Below are 15,276 nucleotides of genomic sequence, written 5' to 3'. Positions count from 1 at the left end.
GGGCGGTTATTGAAATGTCTCTTACCGCTAAACCTCCTCCGTGGACAGACGGGTACTTCTATTTAAAAGTGCATCTTCAAAAGTTATGAGCGGATTGAAAAAAAATTGTTTTGATTGATAAAGCTAATGATTAAAGGTTTCTTTACATACCAAAATATATTTCCTCCCTTTTTCAGAAATAGGAGAAAAATAGGGTTTAATGAGGGTTCTCTTTTCTTTTTTTGGTGGGGGGTGTAGAACATTCATCATCAAAATATCCAAACGATTATATCCAAATTAAAGTAAGAGATGCAAAATATACTAACATGTACAAAGTTGGAGATGTTAAAGAGATAAGATACACCTCAAATAATAACAATTAATGATGTACAAGTTAGAGATAAAAACACTGTATCTCAAAATATTTTATTAGTTATCCTTCTGGAAGAGGTTCATTTGGATAGTTCAATGTTCAATTGTAGCTAAGTTCTATAAAGCATATCCATGTACAAAGTTCTCATTTTATGGAGACTCGACGTTTCGAAACCTTTTTGTCTGGTTTCCTAATCATGAGTGATGACTTGATCTAGCAACACTGGTGGCGTTTCTAAAAGATGTAGTGTTTCTAGAATTGTTCTGGATCAAATGGTCATAACTGGAGCAAATGGACTCTCTGCAAATAGACTCTCTTCAATATCAGACCAACACAAATCGGTCATATCAGATCATGTCGCCGCAACAAACCACGTTATAGACTGGGAGGGAGCAAAGCACCTCCACCGAGAAGACGAAAGATATCCCAGATGGATAAGGGAATCCATATGGATTCGTCGCAGGGGAGACAAAGCAATGGACAACCAAGGGGGCACAGCATGCAACCTCAGTCACAGTTATGACCATTTGATCCAGAACAATTCTAGAAACACTACATCTTCTAGAAACACCACATGTTGTTGCTGGATCAAGTCATCACTCATGATTAGGAAACCAGACAAGAAGGTTTCGAAACGTGGAGTCTCCATGTGAGTACTTTGTACATGGATATGCTTTATAGAACTTAGCTACAATTTTGTTATTAATTATGTATGACAATATCATACGTCTCAAAATGTCCTAGAGGATATACAAAGTTGGATATGATATACATACATTTCAAAATATTGCTAATAAGTATTTACACGGTTTGACATGATAGATTCATTCATCATCAAAATATTCCAATGTGTATGTACAAATTAAAATATGATGATAAAACATACTCTGCAGCTAGGATATCCTAAAGGTCTATAGCTAGAGGTGATAAAACATACAGCTGAAAATATCCTAATAATAATTATTTAAAGATAGAGATGACAAACGTACATCTCAAAATATTCTAATAGTTATATACAAAGTTAGAGATTGTGAAAACATACATCTCCAAAATATTGTAAAAGTAATGTACAAAGTTTATAATAGAGATGACAAAAGCATACACCTTCGAATATGCTGCCATGTACAAAGTTGGAGATGTTTTAAGAGATACACCTCAAATAATAACAATTAATGATGTACAAAGTTAGACTAGAGTGGCAAGTTTTCAGTGTCACGGAAAAACGGAAAAATCCACGGAATTTAAGAAAAAACTGAAAACACGGACATTCGCGGAAAACGGGTTTTTCCTTGAGAAAAATGAAAATGAAGAAAAAATAATGAAATGTGGGGTTAAAATAATGAAAATGAAGTCTGTCTTCAAAGATATCAGGCTTAAAACATAAAAAGATAATGCAAGTAACTTCTTTTTACCCCGAATGTAAACACGGAATTGAAATTACATCACGGAAAATTACGGAACTTAGTATTTAAAACCACACACGGAAAATCGCGGAATTCGGTGTTTAAAATCACGGAAAACGTGCCACTCTAAGTTAGACTGTATTTCAAAACATTGTATTAGTTACTTACAAAGTTAGATATGAGAATAACAATCATCACAAACTGTCCTATAGTTAAGTACAAAGTTGGATGACAAAACATAAATATTGTTATAAGTATTTCACGGTTTGAGAAGATAAACAAAATATTCCAACGATTGTGTACAAATTAAAGTATGAGACTTAACAACATGCACCTAGAAATATCCTAAAGGTGTGTAGCTAGAGGTGATAAAACATACACCTAACAATATCCTAAAAATAATCATGCACAAAGTTAGAGATGACAAACATACATGCATTGCCGATTCTATTTGAACCCATACTCCCTCTGTAAAAGACTAGCTAAATCTTTCACATGAGTGTGAATTTTAAATGGAATAACGGTATAAGTTATCCAATAAGGTATACACAACTACCTACTGTTCATCGCATGAATGTGTCAAAGTTAGTACAGTCATATACTAGTAATATGCCAAGTTAGAGAGCATACAAATCATATCCCTTAAATAAACTAATAATAATGTACAAAGTTGGATATTATAAACCATGCATCTCAAAAAATATATTAAAAAAATATGTACAAGGTTTGAGATGATAGAAATTTGTTTTCCCCAAAATGAGCGCAAAGAACGGTTGGACAATTACTTGGAGCTGTTTGGCAATGTTTGTTTGTTTGAGCGTCTTAAGGGGTACTACACCCCTGTGGTAAATTTGTGACTATTTTTGCATTTTGCTCAAAAAATAATAACACACTGGTAACAAAAGTTATGTATATTATTGGGGCAAGGATTCCAATTACTACACTGAAATTTCAGTGCCTCAAGACAAGCGGTTCCGTATATATGATAAGAAATGAGGTACATCCTAGTGGTACCTTATTTCTTATCATAAATAGCGAACTGCTTGTCTTGGGTCACTGAAATTCCAGTGTAGTCATTGGATTCCTTGCCCCTATAATATACATAACTTTTGTTACCACTGTGTTATTAGTTTTTGAGAAAAATGCAAAAATAGGCACACATTTATCGAGGGGTGTAGTACCCCCTTAAGGTGACAGGAAACAAAAACAGGAGTACCTCCACCCATTAGATTATGGTTAACTAAAGAGAATAAGAGAATACCGAATCACCAAGGATCATGATTATGACTGCACCTATATTGGGATATTTCATTTGAAATCTGCACCCCTGTGGAAGATTTGAGCAAAGTAGAGTATGTTTTCAAATGGAATTGGCTAGAGTTAATTACTTTGAAACTCACTGTATATGCCTTTACCCATATCTTAAGTTCTACAACTGGAGTGAGCATTTCATATGGAGATCACCCAACTCTCTATTCTACTTGAAACCCATACTCCTTCAGTGACAGACTTTAGCTAAATCTTCCACAGGGGGAGGGTGGATTTCAAATAGAATAACCCATTGTATAAATTATTTAATAAGTGAGGAGCTTAGTTATAAAACCCCTTACATCCACTTGAGCAATTTTGAGAAAACATCAATAAATCATCAAAAAAGTACTGATATATGAGAGTTTTCAAGAAAAGCAGTTTTTGGCGGGATGCTTGGGTAGGATGAGCATCCCGCCATAAACTGCTTTTCTTGAAAACCCCCTTATATCAGTACTTTTTTTGATGATTTATTGATGTTTTCAAAATTGCTCAAGTGGATGTAAGGGGTTTTATAACTAAGCTCTTTAAATACTAAAATTACCTACCGCTTAAAACATGAATACTACCAAAGTTAGTAGTTCTCCAAAATAGTAACCATTATAGTTATATACCAAGTTATGGAGTATCAAGAAGCATATCCTTAAAACAAACTAACAATTATGCACAAAGTTGGATATTACAAACGTTGCATCTCAAAGTATCTATAAAATATATGTACAAGGTTTGAGATGATAGAAGATTCATCATCAAATAATCTTAATATATGATATACAAATTATGAGTTGCAAAAACATGTACCTGATATGACTGGTATCAGTCATTTTATACCAATTATGTACAAATTAACAAGATGAAAACTCATACACCAAGAAATATCCTAAAATCAAGCAGTTAAAGATGATACAACCCGGGGGGTTCTTCCTGGTTGAAGGTATACGGGGATGTGCCACGGTTTTGGGGTACCTTTTCAGTGATTTTGGTATATCGATGAGTGGTTTTCAGTGGAGACCAATGCGTCCAATTGGGCGCATTTTGGAAAAAGTGCCCTTAAAGCGCCCAATTATGGCAAATTTGGGTGCTTTTTCTTAAAAATTGGTATACTGATGGGTAGCAAAAACAGCAAAAAGTAGGTATAGAGAAAGTCAGCATCCGAAAATCTGCGTGGCACACCCCCGTACAAAATTTTTCGAAGAACCCCCCACCCCCCGGATAACCCCCCCCCCCTAAAAGTGATTTTTTACAAAGTTACGAGATGACAACCATACATTTCAAAATATCCTAATTATTATACGAAGTTGGTAAATTATTTTAATAAGTTTTTCAATAAGATATACACATTATTACCTAAAGGTTCATCGCATGAATACTATCAAATAATTATATACAAAGTTGGATATTACAATCCACACATCTCAAAATATCTTAGAATATATGTACAAGCTTTGAGATGATAAAAGATTCATCATCAAATTATCCTAATACATGTAAATGATATACAAATTATGAGATGCAAAATTATGTAAATGATATAACTGGTATATTTATACCATACAAATTAACGTACAAGAGTGAAGTAGATAAAGTTGATACAACATGCACCTGAAAATATCCTAAAAGTTATTTTTTACAATGCTAGGAGAGACAAACACATCTCAAAATATCCTAATTATTATACGAAGTTGTTAACTGATTTAAATAATAAGTTTTTCAATATGATATACACATTATTACCTAAAGGTTCATTGCATGAATACTATCAAATAATTATGTACAAAGTTGGATATTACAATCCACACATCTCAAAATATCTTAGAATATATGTACAAGCTTTGAGATGATAAAAGATTCATCATCAAATTATCCTAATAAATGAAATACAAATTATGAGATGCAAAAACATGTACCTGATATACATGTAACTGGTGTTTTTATACCATGTACAAATTAACGTACAAGAGGGATATAAAAGTAGATACAACATACACCTGAAAATATCCTAAAAGTTATTTTTTACAATGCTAGGAGATGACAAACATGTATCTCAAATATCCAAATTGTTGTACAAAGTTTTTAAATGATTTTAAATGAAATAGTTCATATTATAAGTTATCCAATCACCGCATCAATGCTATCAAAGTTAGAATAGTTCTCCAAACCAGTAACCATTATAGTTATATACCTAAAGGGGGCATAAAAAACATCCTTAAAATTAACTAATAATTATATTGGATATTACAATCGATCCACACATCTCAAAATATCTTAGAATATATGTACAAACTTTGAGATGGAAGATTCAGCATCAAATTATCCTAATAAATGATATAAATTATGAGATTCAAAAAACATGCACCTGATATGACTTGTATACGGTGTAAGAGTCGAGCTATCAAACAAGAAGCACAGAAACACAAACGTTTTTGAAAATATTCGCAAACATTTAGAAAAGGTTACCAGGGGTCCATTCACTAAACCTTTAACCCTTCGTAACTCAAATAACCATTCGTAAAGCCGCGAATACCCAATACTAAACTTAACCTTACAAAGGGTCCCTGTAGAAAATCCTTATTACTTAGGAGTTTAGTGAAATAGAACTTATGACTCGTCATAAGTTGCGAACGATTTCAAGACTTAAGAAGCTTTATAAAGTTTTGTGAAATGGACCCTGAAACCTTTAAATGTCAGATAAAGGTATAAAAGTGTTTAATAACATTTCAAAAACCTTTTGTTAAAGTTATCAAAATGTGTTGATTTTGAGTTTGCTGCGATGTAGTTTGACAATGTAGGGGGAGTGTGGATTTTAAATGGAATTGGCCATTGTATGGGTTATCCAAAAAGATATACACAATTACCTAGCTACCATTCATTGCATGAATACTTTCAAAGTTAGTACAGTTCTCCAAACCAGTAACGCTAAGGGACTGTGGTGAACCTCCATCCTTGCTTGAGCATGACCTTTGAACTCTTCCACAAAGAATAACCAGTCACCAAGGCTTGTGACGTCATGAATTAATGTTGTTGGCTAGCTTATGGGTGTCCAAATTGATCTTTTAATGTCCTTTGTCTGCATTTGCACCTTCCTTTCCAGTAAATATTACCTGTGTGTTGCGGTCATGTGTAATGACGCCAGGTATACGCCTCAATGTAATGGTGCAATGGCAATCCAGGTGATCAACATTATCTTGGGATCAGTTTCAGCTACGTAGACGGCACCAGATCTGTCACATCTCACAAAAACTGAAATGATGAATATCAATTGTTTCCTTGTTAAGTAGGACATTATAATATATACAAATACACTCTAAATATAGGTTTGGCATTTAGAGAAACTCTTTCGCAGTTTTGTGTGGCAGAACTTGAAAGAACCGAAGCATTCTGTACATGCATAATTTTGCATATACACAAACTTTGTTTTATTATAGAGAAATGTCCAATGATGGGTTGGCTAAATAGACCCTGCTATATAAATAATAAATAACTTATAATAACAACTATGCATGCAGAACTGGTAAACACATATATACCCATCGCTTCAAAATTGCCCCCCACCCTTTTACCCAATCACCACTTGATGGCAATGATATAGGAAACATGAAAAGAAAATAAAGTCCTACTGTATGACTTGAAATAAGAATTTCTCAGGTGATTTATATTTAACTTTGACAGCCTTAAGCCATACGATTTCCATCAAATTTTATTTTTGTTATTTCTGCTGAAATAATGTTGGTAAATAACTGTAAAGAATGGTTTCTGCCGATTTTAAAGCCAGTCACTAAAGTATCATGACGTCAAATATGACTGCACTTACATCGGGCTATTTGATTCAAAATCTACAAAAAATGGGAGAGAAGTCTTCCATGGAGTGAGAGAAGTTTTCCCTGTATGTGACAACCTGTAATACCTGGAGTGAGTATCTCAAATGGAAGTTACCCAATTGCCCATTCTATTTGGAACCCATATTCCCTCTGTAAATGACAAGCTAAATCTTCCACAGGGGGAGAGTGGATTCTAAATGGAATAGCTTATAGTTATTCAATAACAATTACTTACCCTTCCTCACATGAATACTTTCAAAGTAAGTACAGTTCCACAAACGAGTAATGGACAATGGGGAACTTCCATTCTTGAATGTAGCCTTGTGGCCTTTGACCTCTTCCACAAAGAATAACCAGTCACCAAGGATTATGACATTTTGACTTAATACACATGGCCGCATTGAATATATCAACCTGGTCGTTGGCTTGGTTATTAGTGTCCAACTTGTATAAATGCGGGCATGTGATGAGTTGTTTCCTGCGTAAAGAATCCTCTCTGTAATACCAATAATAATAATAATAATAATAATAATAATTATAAGCTTCAAAGAACATGCAGCAAAATACTGATATGAGCATGTTGTATGGCAGACGGTTACAGCAGGACAGGCATTCTTGAAGAGGAACACCAACCAACATATTCATATTAATATGATTTATGTGAATCAACACATTAAATTACAATGTTGGATTCATGTAGCCAATTCATTAATCTTTCCTTTTTTCCTTCCTTCCTATCTTCCTTCCTTAATTCCTGGTTCTTTCCTTCTTTCCTTCTTTCCTTCTTTCCTTCTTTCCTTCTTTCCTTCTTTCCTTCTTTCCTTCTTTCCTTCTTTCCTTCTTTCCTTCTTTCCTTCTTTCCTTCTTTCCTTCTTTCCTTCTTTCCTTCTTTCCTTCCTTCCTTCCTTCCTTCCTTCCTTCCTTCCTTCCTTCCTTCCTTCCTTCCTTCCTTCCTTCCTTCCTTCCTTCCTTCCTTCCTTCCTTCCTTCCTTCCTTCCTTCCTTCCTTCTTTCTTTCTTAAAATACCTGATTTGATATTGCCCCTTTATTTGCTACGGTTGGAATATATGCAGCTGTCATTGCAGTCATCAGGTTGGCATGCACCAATATCTTCTCCTTTTCCAAAATTGTTCCTTTCCTAGGTGAAGTATAATGAAGAAAAGCATATTTCATAATAATAATAATAATAATAAAAATAAATAATAATAATAATAATAATAATAATAATAATAATAATAATAATAATAATAATAATAATAATAATAATAATAATAATAATAATAATAATAATAATAATAATAATAATAATAATAATAATAATAATAATAATAATAATAGTGACACTTATAATAATCATTGTTACATGTACAAGTAATAATCAGGCGTGAATTTCTTCCAAGGGCATTGGCTACATTTAGATAATAATAAAAATAAAATAATAATAATTATAATTACAATATTCCTATTACTTTTCCATCCAATTTTCCTCACCCCGGTATAAATAACTGAGGAAACTAAATTATTCAAGGTAGGAAAATTGCTGGACCGGATGATATTGACCCCAGCGCAGCAAAAAAAAAATTTTCTTCACATTGCTAAACAACTTTGTCACATTTTCAACTTGTCTCTCACCAGCTACACTGTCCTCAAACTAGCAAAATTCAATCCAAATCAATACATTTTTACCACAATCTACTTACCTGGTTATAAAAACGCCTCTTCAATATCTTAAATATTCCTTTTGTCATCTGCAGCAATCACGGAGGAAGTTCCCTTTGATCTATCCACATTGGTTTGATAGATATATTGTGTGCATTAATCATGCAAGAGCTTTACCCTTCAATCCAAATTAACTAGCTTGGTAGATAGTGTAGCTTATTGTCTGCAATAATCATGCAAGAGCTTTGCCCTTCAATCCAAATTCACTAGCTTGGTACTTGGTAGATAGTGTAGCGTATTGTCTGCATTAATCATGCAAGAGCTTTGTCCTTCAATCCAAATTAACTAGCTTGGTAGACAGTGTAGCTTATTGTCTGCAATAATCATGCAAGAGCTTTGCCCTTCAATCCAAAATTCACTAGCTTGGTAGATAGTGTAGCTTATTGTCTGCATTAATCATGCAAGAGCTTTGCCCTTCAATCCAAATTCACTAGCTTGGTAGATAGTGTAGCTTATTGTCTGCAATAATCATGCAAGAGCTTTGCCCTTCAATCCAAATTCGCTAGCTTGGTAGATAGTGTAGCTTATTGTCTGCAATAATCATGCAAGAGCTTTGCCCTTCAATCCAAATTCGCTAGCTTGGTAGATAGTGTAGCTTATTGTCTGCAATAATCATGCAAGAGCTTTGCCCTTCAATCCAAATTCGCTAGCGTGGTAGATAGTGTAGCTTATTGTCTGCAATAATCATGCAAGAGCTTTGCCCTTCAATCCAAATTCGCTAGCTTGGTAGATAGTGTAGCTTATTGTCTGCAATAATCATGCAAGAGCTTTGCCCTTCAATCCAAATTCACTAGCTTGGTAGATAGTGTAGCTTATTGTCTGCATTAATCATGTAAGAGCTTTGCCCTTCAATCCAAATTAACTAGCTTGGTAGATAGTGTAGCTTATTGTCTGCAATAATCATGCAAGAGCTTTGCTCTTCAATCCAAATTAACTGGCTTACGCTATTGTAGCTAATTGTCTGCAATACTCATGCAAGAGCCAAGAGCTTTGCCCTTTCATCCAAATTCACTGGCTTCATAGATATTGTATGGTAGCTTATTGTCTGCAATAATCATGCAAGAGCTTTGCTCTTCAATCCAAATTAACTGGCTTATGCTATATATTGTAGCTAATTGTCTGCAATACTCATGCAAGAGCCAAGAGCTTTGCCCTTCAATCCAAATTCACTGGTTTCATAGATATTGTATGGTAGCTTATTGTCTGCATTAATCATGCAGGAGCTAAGCCTTTTCTTCCAAAGTCATTGACATGTAGCAGCTTTGACCTTGATCCATCAACACTGGTTTGTCATAGATATAAATAATAATAAGCTTCAAAGAACATGCAGCAAAATACTGATATGAGCATGTTGTACGGCAGACGGTTACTGCAGGACAGGCAATCTAATGAAGATTATTCCATCCAAATTCACTGGCTTCATAGATATTGTACTGTAGCTTATTGTCTGCATTAATCATGCAGGAGCTAAGCCTTGATCCATCAACACTGGTTTGTCATAGATATTGTCTGCAATAATCACAGAGGAGCTGTTCTCTTATATCAATTCACACTTGGCTTGATAGGTATAGTCTGTAGTAATTCATGCAGGATGTGCATATGCCCTATGATCCATCCACGCTGGTTCAAATGCATTGTCCAGGTCATCAGCAAGTGGCACTGATTGTATTGGTACATTGTAGGTTCCATCGCTGTTGTGGTAGAATCCATCAATGTGTCAGCTTCATCGCTGTTGTGGTAGAATCCATCAATGTGTCGGCTTCATTGCTGTTGTGGTAGAATCCATCAATGTGTCGGCTTCATCGCAGTTGTGGTAGATTCCATCAATGTGTCGGCTTCATCGCTGTTGTGGTAGAATCCATCAATGTGTCGGCTTCATCGCTGTTGTGGTAGAATCCATCAATGTGTCAGCTCAATCGCTATGGTGGTGGACTCCGTCAGTGTCATGCCATGCACTTAGTAGCTAGCAGAAATGAACAAGATAAACAGGTACTTAGTGATAGTAAAAAAAAGCAACAATATGGGATATTTTAGTTATGATCAATACCCCGGACATGATCTTAATTTCCCACACAGGGAATGAAATCTACAACCTCTGTGAGCATTGGAGATTATTAAAAAGGTCATGGGGAATGGATTTCAACTAGAATAGCCCAAAGGGGTTTGTAGGAATCCAGAAGGGGGTACATGCAACAATATAATGCTCTTCAGCAGCACTTGGAGTGGGCTACGTACAAAGATTGAATGTTATAACAATAGCTAATAAAATGATAATGTCAGCACTAAAGAAGATCGACAAAGCATCAATTGATGCTCGGTCGAAAGAGCAAACGGGTTAATGTGTCAGCTACCTTCAGTAGATAGCAGGATAATGTGTCAGCTATCTTCAGTAGATAGCAGGTAAATATGTCCCCTATCTTCAGTTGATAGCAGGTTAATGTGACAGATATCTTCAGTAGATAGCAGGTTAATGTTTCAGCTATTTTCAGTAGATAGCGGGTTAATATGTCTGCTGTCTTCAGTAGATAGCGGGTTAATGTGAAATATTCTTCAGTAGATAGCAGGTTAATGTTTCAGCTATCTTCAGTAAATAGCGGGTTAATATGTCTGCTATCTTCAGTAGATAGCAGGTTAATGTGAGAGATATCTTCATTAGATAGTAGGTTAATGTGTCAGCTATCAATGTGTCAGCTATCATCAGTAGATAGCAGGCTAATGTGTCAGCTATCTTCAGTAGATAGCAGGTACATATGTCAGCTATCTTCAGTAGATAGGGATAATGTGAAAGATATCTTCAGTAGATAGCAGGTTAATGTGTCACCTATCTTCAGTAGATAGAAGGTTAATGTGTCAGCTTTCTTCAGTAGATAGCAAGTAAATATGTCAGCTATCTTCAGAAGATAGGGTTAATGTGACAGATATCTTCAGTAGGTAGCAGGTTAATGTGTCAGCTACCTGGATGGGTGAATTCTTATGTTATTCAGCTATACAATGTTCATTCATAGAAAAAAACTGGTACTATTTCAGTTGACCATTTCCTATATTTGAGCTTAATTTCGGTATCATTGTCAAAATTTTACCTATTGTACCCATATTTGACCTATCTGCACTGCAAGTTGATCGAAACATCAAGCCAAAATTTTGTTAACAATACAATGCTTTACAATAGCCACTTGACCAGCCAAGTGAATCGATCTGTGAGTGTCTGTGTTATTTGATACATGCACATCAGGGCTTACTCTTATTGGCTGAATAATTAAGCCATGACATCATGTACCTAATTATCAAATGTCCTCATTGCAATAAAGATAGTGAACAAGTAATGGTAGATAGCAGGTAAATGTGATAGATATATATCTTCAGTAGATAGCATGTTAATGTGTCAGCTATCTTCAGTAGATAGCAGGTTAATGTACATCAGTTATCTTCAGTAGATAGCAGATAAAATGAATCACCTATCTTCAGCAGATAGTAGGTGCATGACGCTGGTGGGTACCAGCCAAACTTCAGTAAAAAACATGATCGCCGATAACGATGTGGTATGGGACTTGCATAGGATTGCACAGCGATTAAATTTGGCAAAATTTGACCTTTCTAGACAAGTTGACATACATGTAACTGTGTGTGCGTAATATGATAAAAGACAGTATTAAGTAAGTATATGTGCATCGCTTTTGGTGTTTTGATGTTTTGGGAGACTGTGAGGGATCCCAAATGGAGCCCATTGGCGTACGCAGGGGGGGTGTTACGGGTGTGAAACACCCCCCTTGGATCTGTCAAAAAAATGAGGGGAGAAAAGGCAAAGAGAGGGAGAGAGAGAGAGGAGAGAGAGAGAGAGGGGGGGATGACTAGAGGAGAGGAGGGAGATGAGCAAGACATAGGGGACACATTATTACAATTAATTATCATAGGCCTATAGATTCCTTAACTACCCCGCCCACACAATTATCTCACCCCTAGGCCTATACCCGGTATTGACCGCAACGTACATAAATAAATGTGTCCATACATGATAACACCCCCCCCACATCATTACACCTTTACCCTGGCAACGTACGAACGTAAAGGTTTTAGTTAATTGACATGGATATAGGGCCTACATGTTAAAACCAACACCTCTCCACATCACACCCCACACCCTACCCCCGGACCCTACCCCGGCAACGTAAGTAAAGGTTTTAATTGTGCAAATTGAGTTCGGGCCCTTTTTTCTGAAGCAATGATTTAAATAGTGTAAAAATTATGCACCAAATGGCTTCAATCCGACCTTCATATTGCAAATGTTTCCAATTTCTGCAGGAGGGAAAACTCTTGTTCACGAAAGGCTTCATGTACCGTTATTTCACCAATTTTTGGCTTTTCAAACTAAAATTTTACACACTATTAATAGTGCCAAAATGGTCCATCAAATCGCTTCAATTAGGTCTTCATTTTGCAAACGTTTCTTAGTTCTTAGGGGGCACACACCCCTCAGACACCCCCTGGGTATTGTGGATAAACAAGTAGCCATTTTGACTTCTGCTTTCGACATTTACCAATATGTGTTTAACACAATTTATAGGCCTACACCTGAAGTGAAGAGAAAACTTGTTCGTGAAGAGAAAACTTGTTCACGAAAGGCTTCAAACTAAAATTTTACACACTATATCATGCTAAGTAATAGTGCCAAAATGATCCAACAAATCGCTTCAATTAGTTTTCATTTTGCAAAAGTTTCTTAATTCTCAGGGGGCACATCCCCCCTCAGACACCCCCTATGTAATGGATAAACAAGCAGCCATTTTTGATTCTGCTTTCGACATTTACCAATTTGTGTATAACACAATTTATATAGGCCTACAACTGAAGAGAAAACTTGTTCACGAAAGGCTTCATGGACCGTCATTTCACAAATTTTCGGCTTTTTCAATTTAAAAATTTACACACTAATAGTGCCAAAATGGTCCACCAAATTGCTTCAATTAGGTCTTCATTTTCAAAAAGTTTCTAATTCTGAGGGGGCACATGACGCCACGCTGCCATTTCAGTTTTTTTTTTTTCATCACACCCCCTTGAAAAATTCCTCATGTGACGCGCATGATGGAGCCTATTCTTAACTGTGTAATATTCCTTCAACACGCTGCCGTACGGTAATAGTCTAAATACATGTGTACGTTGCACAGATAGTATCAGTTTTATCATTGAAGAGATTCATCAGTTTGTGAATGAGGACAACGTATAAGTTCCTTGTACTACCAAAGACCCCATACCGGTATTTGTTTACAAACACATGCTGTAATATATCCCTAAGACCCCTTATTTTTCCATTTGATCTGTCACCCAAAGACCCTTATTTTTCAATTTGAACTTTGATTTATCACTGATTTTGTTACTTTATTTTGAAAAAACAAAGAAATTTGAAGCCATTTAAACTACCAGAAATTCAATGTTCGGGGTTCCTGTGGCACAGTGTCTTCGACCCTATATCTTCATGGCAGGAATCGCCATGGTAGGTTAAATCCACAGCCACGATTAGCCATTTGGTTCAAACCTTTAAAGCTCTTTTAAACTAATAATTAGTCGAGGGACATAACTAAGGCTACTCACAATAGCCGGGTAATCGATCTTGGTTGTGCGTGATTAAGCTTGTATAGGCCTACCCCATTGAGGTCAATGGTCATCGACTTTTATACTGCCTACAGTGAGTGCAGCTGTAGGCCTACTACACGCTGCACGCTGTAGTCCATAACAGGACCAACGCAATATAAAATGGTCAAATTTTGAGTTCAAAGCGCACGGCCAATTTTCAAAGCGCATTCTAGCGACTATCATATCTGTTCAACACGTATTTCCAAGTTTATGAGACCAAATCTGGTTTCTTGAGAAAAAAATCATGACGGAGATATTCATCATTTTCTAACCCGGTATCAGAAGATTTTCGCCTGATATCAAAATCGTGCATAGCAATTCACGTGTATCAATCCCGTGTATTCATTTTAGTGTCCCTTCTGCACCAAATAATTATTAGCCAGGCGGTGTCGGTGTGTGTGGCATTGTTTCGGCTCTCACCAAAAGATTCCATTTAAAAAAGGTGATGTTCTCACCCAATGACCCCATATTTTTTACATTTTGCTCACACCGAATGCCCCTTACTCATGTAGGCCTACTCATCGGTGTGAAAGTGTCAGCACCTATCTTGGAAATAGATAACAAATCTTGGAAAAAGATAACAGGTCAACAGTATCACTGATACTATCAGCTATCTTCAGTAGATAGCACTTTCAGCAGGTTTAACTTAATTGTGTCAGCAGTATGTAGAATAGCACTAACTCAAGTTTAGTTTCTAGCTCACCGATCATGAGCTTCACATTCGAACTATCGCATGCATTGTCAAGTGCAAATTCTTAAGTTCCACAGTCAGTCGTGTTCTGATACCGAGTTTTAATAGACTATAACATCCAATTTTACAATAACAATACCGGATTACCGGTACTAACCCTGGCTTACTCACTGATTGCCGATGAACTGGTAGAATGTCTACATGGTGGCTACCGGGGTTGGCTAATTCAGCTCCACATTCAGGCTGTTAACTGGATAATGCATACAGTATGCAGCTGCACCGAGCTCAAGGGCATACCAAACAAAGGCAATTAATTTTTGTTCTGGTCTGTTGATTTCCGATTTCGATTTCGCGTAC

At 36.0% G+C, this 15,276-nt stretch overlaps 1 long non-coding RNA gene across 1 annotated transcript; it reads right to left on the bottom strand.

Annotated features, from left to right (window-relative positions):
• Positions 1-5,456: 5,456 nt before the first annotated feature.
• On the bottom strand, positions 5,457-15,256 carry LOC140146583 (uncharacterized). The gene is made up of 5 exons (XR_011858267.1): positions 15,091-15,256; positions 8,582-10,563; positions 7,908-8,019; positions 7,117-7,377; positions 5,457-6,303 (listed from the first exon to the last, which is right to left on the bottom strand). It is a non-coding gene; the product is annotated as an uncharacterized lncRNA (long non-coding RNA).
• Positions 15,257-15,276: the final 20 nt, after the last annotated feature.

This window comes from Amphiura filiformis, chromosome 2, assembly GCF_039555335.1.
Source record: "Amphiura filiformis chromosome 2, Afil_fr2py, whole genome shotgun sequence".
Lineage (NCBI taxonomy): Eukaryota > Metazoa > Echinodermata > Ophiuroidea > Amphilepidida > Amphiuridae > Amphiura > Amphiura filiformis.
The sequence above is the reverse complement of the archived record's forward strand: the minus strand, read 5'-3'. Positions and strand labels throughout refer to the sequence as shown.